Here is a 4,752-nt window from a genome sequence, read left to right as displayed (position 1 = left end):
AGTACTACAGACTCATGTACTTTCATGATAGTGATGTTACAACATTTTTTACCCTTTTAATTCTTCTTCTTCCCATGGTGAAGTTGCATTAGAAATAATAGAGAATGCGGACAGTTTCATTCTCGTCTTTATCATTATTCATCTTCTTCAAACTCATGTTAAATTATTCATCTTACTTTTTTTGGTATTTAGTCAGCATATAGATCACTGTGTGTCTAAAGCTTAATATTGAATATCGATTGAAATAAAACCCACGTCTGCTAAATAAGTCAATGACCATTAGAATGTCAACTCTTTGTGAATATTTCTTCATGCATCATTGTGGTGAGTCTGCTAGTGGTAGCTATTTAAACCATTGTCATTTTGTATGATTGAAAGGTTCTTTGGAAGTAACATGCATTATTGTCTGACTAAGAAACTATACGTATGCACCGTTCCACAAACGACCTCATATAGCGATCGTGGAACAATGTTATCCTCGTATCGTCATGCTTCTTCCCATGGTGAAGTTGCAGTAGAAAACACATTTACTCATTCTTTTCATTGACTTGAAAAAAGTCTTTTCTTTTTAGTTCCTGATTTTGGTTTTCTTTATATAGTCACCTTCTTATTCTCTTCAGCGTAGGCAATGGTTTTATTGATTACTTGTTGGTAGATAAGAGAATATGGAGAGGTCTCATGGACTTTTGTTGATGATAATCAAAACCTTGGCCATTATTCATATTGTTCAAGCTCAAAGCCAACAAGGTATACACACATCTTAATTGACAAAACTACATAATGTGTATACTTCTTCTCCTCCTTATTACCATTGTTATTATTATTTTTTATTTATTTTTAACACTACCATTGTTATTATCATTAATCGTACTTGTACTTGGCAACTCGATATATTCTCTATTTTAACGTTGAGTTTTCTCTAAAAAGGGTTCATCACTTTAGACTGTGGGCTACCCACGAATGACCCATCTCCTTATAAAGAGGAGTCAACAGGGCTACAGTTCTATTCGGATGCAACATTCATCAAGAGTGGAAAAATTGGTAGTATTCAGCCAAATCTAGCGAGTAGTTATATTAAGCCATATACAACGCTGAGATATTTTCCAAACGGAACAAGGAATTGCTACAGTCTACGTGTTGAGAAGGGGATCGAAATCATCTAATCAGGGCTAGGTTTTTGTATGGAAACTATGATGGCCTAGACAACAACCCCACGTTTGATCTGTATCTTGGACCTAATATATGGGCCACTATAGATTTGCATAGGCGAGTGAATGGTACAAAACAAGAGATCATTCACATCCCAACATCAAACACGATGCAGGTCTGTCTTGTTAAGACTGGGACGACTACACCGGTGATCTCGACCTTGGAAATACGCCCCATGGGAAATGATTCTTATAGCATTCCATCTGGCTCTCTGAATCTTTTCTTCCGGTTTTATTTTAGCGAATCAAAGACTACCCTAAGGTAACTCTACTCCAACTTAACAATATCTCTTGCTTTTTCTCTGCTTTTTGTGGCTATGTTCAGAACATAATGTTCTTCAACTTAACCCAGACATGCAAGACGCGAGACACAAAAAAAAACTAAACATTTACAGATTATTATCCATAGTTATAATTTGCTTATTTCACTGCTAAACATTACTGTCTTCCACCTTAAGGTACCCGGACGATGGCTACGATCGCCAATGGGCTCCGGATTTTTGGAAGGACTTGACTCAGATAACCACCACAAGCGATGTAGGGAACACCAACGACTATAATCCACCAAAAGCCGCACTTGCAACTGCCTCCATACCTACTAATGCTAGTGAGCCATTGACAATTGACTGGACTAATCCGGAGAAACCTGATGATCTATATTACTTGTACAGACACTTTGCTGAGATCCAAGTCTTGCAAGGTAATGAAACCAGGGAATTCAACATGGTATGGAACGGGGAACTTATGTCGACTGACCCTGTAATTCCTAAGGAGTTAGAGATAAGTACCATCTATAGCGTGACGCCAAGGACCTGCGCTAAAGGGGAATGTAGTTTTCAGCTGAAAAGAACCAACAGATCAACCCTTCCACCTCTACTTAACGCTTTTGAAGTCTACACAGTTATCCAGTTTCCACAGTCTGAAACAAACGAAAACGAAGGTATGTTTAATGTGTAATTCCAACCTAATTAGTTATATCGATGCATGTATGGTTGATTCTTTTGTATATATATTTCTAACAATCTTGAAAATATTTATGCCAGTGGTTGCTATTAGAAACATTGAAGCCACTTATGGATTGAGTAAAATCAACTGGCAAGGCGATCCATGTGTCCCTCAACAGCTTAGGTGGGACGCTTTAAACTGTAGCCATGTGGATATCTCCGCACCACCAAGCATAACTTCTTTGTAAGTCATAGTTCGCTAGTACACATGCACACACATTTATTCTTCAATCTCTGATAGTTAGTATGATCATTAACACTTTGTATGTGATTTCTATCACCAGAAACTTGTCTTCAAGTGGTTTAACTGGAAACATAGCAGCTGCCATTCACAACCTTCTTCAAGTGGTTTAACTGGAAACATAGCAGCTGCCATTCACAACCTTACTCAACTAGAAAAATTGTAAGAATGTACATTCCAAGGAAAAAAATTGTTATATGTGTACAAAGAAAGCGGATGTAGTTTCATACTATATTCTCTCCTATAAACTTTAGGGATCTGTCGAATAATAACTTGACGGGAGAGGTGCCTGAGTTTCTAGGCAACATGAAACTATTGTTGGTGATGTAAGTTTTTCTCAAGCATACTTTCTCATGTCTTTCAAATTCCCTATCAAACCTATTTTCTAATGTTTTTTTTAATTCCTCAGGGATCTTGTTTATTTTTCTTTTTATGCAGAAACTTACGTGGGAATGATCTCAATGGTTCCATTCCTCAATCATTACAGAGGAAAGGAATCAAGCTATCGTAAGAAACCTCCCCCATATCTAGTGAACTTTTATTTGTATGTTTGATGTGTTGAAACAACACTTGTTCTCTTGTAGTCTTGAAGGAAATCCAAGGCTTTTTCCCTCTGGTTCACCCAAGAAAACACATAAAAAGACCCTTTTAGTGCCAATTGTTGCATCTGTTGGTTCTATAGCTATCCTCATTGCCGCATTGGTTCTTTATCTTGTTCTCAGAAAGAAAAAGCAGCCTACTGTTGAAGGTAATTTTCAAGAGAGGCTATCAAATAAGGAAGCTATAAATCTCATGAATCTGTTTTTTTTTCTAACCCCTAAATTCTGATCAACAGTTGTTCACCCTCCATCAAGCAGGCCTACCGTGAATGTTACATATGCTAAGTCACCTGAGCCATCAATCGAGACGAAAAAGAGAAGGTTTGCCTATTCAGAGGTTACAGAAATGACGAATAATTTCGAAAGAGTTGTAGGAGAAGGAGGATTTGGGGTTGTCTGTCATGGTACTGTCAATGGTGAACAGGTAGCTGTGAAACTACTATCTCATTCATCAACTCAAGGCTATAAAGAATTCAAAGCAGAGGTATTTGTAGTACAATCCTTGCAACTAATATATGTTTTTTCACATTACATATATGTTATTCACTTCTTGTTTGGTGAATTATAGGTTGACCTTCTACTGAGAGTTCACCATACGAATTTGGTAAGCCTTGTTGGATATTGTGATGAAGGAGACCATTTGGCCCTCATCTATGAGTTTGTACCTAATGGAGACCTAAGACAACATCTAACAGGTAAAATCTATGTATATATTTTATAGTGACTTATTACATCTATCATAAGTTCATGAACCATATATTCTTCCTAAAATCTTGAAAGGATCTAATGATCTAATACACAGGAAAAGGAGGCAGATCTGTCACCAATTGGGGTATTTGGCTAAGAATAGCTGTGGAAACAGCACTAGGTATTTACTAAGTTAAACTATAGAACTAGAATTTTACTCAACTGGTTTTGCAATTATCAAATAATATAAGTGAATCCATTACATAGGTTTGGAGTACTTACACATTGGATGCACACCACCAATGGTTCATAGAGATGTCAAAACTACAAACATATTGTTGGACGAGCATTACAAGGCCAAACTCGCTGATTTTGGGCTCTCTAGGTCTTTCCCAATTGGAGGGGAATCTCATGTTTCGACGGTGGTTGCTGGTACTCGTGGTTACCTGGATCCTGAGTAAGTACATGATGATTAACTTTACAATGTGCTATAGTTTGTTCTCATCTTCAATGTTTGAGAAGTATACCATTTTCTTGCCTTGTAGGTATTACCATACAGGCCGGTTGGGTGAGAAAAGTGATGTTTACAGTTACGGCATTGTGTTATTGGAAATGATCACAAACCAACCAGTGATTGAACGAAACCGCAGAAATTCTCACATAACACAATGGGTTGGGTCTGAGCTCAACGGAGGAGATATTGCAATAATCATGGATCCAAATCTTCAAGGTGATTATGATTCTCACTCTGCCTGGAGAGCTCTTGAGCTGGCAATGTCGTGCGTGGATCCAACTTCAGCAAAACGACCAACCATGTCTCATGTTGTTATCGAACTAAAAGAGTGTCTTGTATCTGAAAACTCGAGGAAAAATATGAGTCAAAGAATGGATTCAATGAGTTCCGCTGAAGTGAGCATGACCTTTGATAGTGGTATGATTCCCAGAGCAAGATAGTGTTCGTCGCACGTATCACAAGTACTATAAACTCGGTGTGTTTAATTTGTGTGCCTAAT

The 4,752-nt window shown here is 37.6% G+C and overlaps 1 pseudogene; it reads left to right on the top strand.

Moving 5' to 3' along the window:
• Positions 1 to 4,752, top strand: LOC106385383 (annotated as a pseudogene).

The sequence above is a fragment of the Brassica napus genome, chromosome C2, assembly GCF_020379485.1.
Source record: "Brassica napus cultivar Da-Ae chromosome C2, Da-Ae, whole genome shotgun sequence".
Lineage (NCBI taxonomy): Eukaryota > Viridiplantae > Streptophyta > Magnoliopsida > Brassicales > Brassicaceae > Brassica > Brassica napus.
The sequence above is the reverse complement of the archived record's forward strand: the minus strand, read 5'-3'. Positions and strand labels throughout refer to the sequence as shown.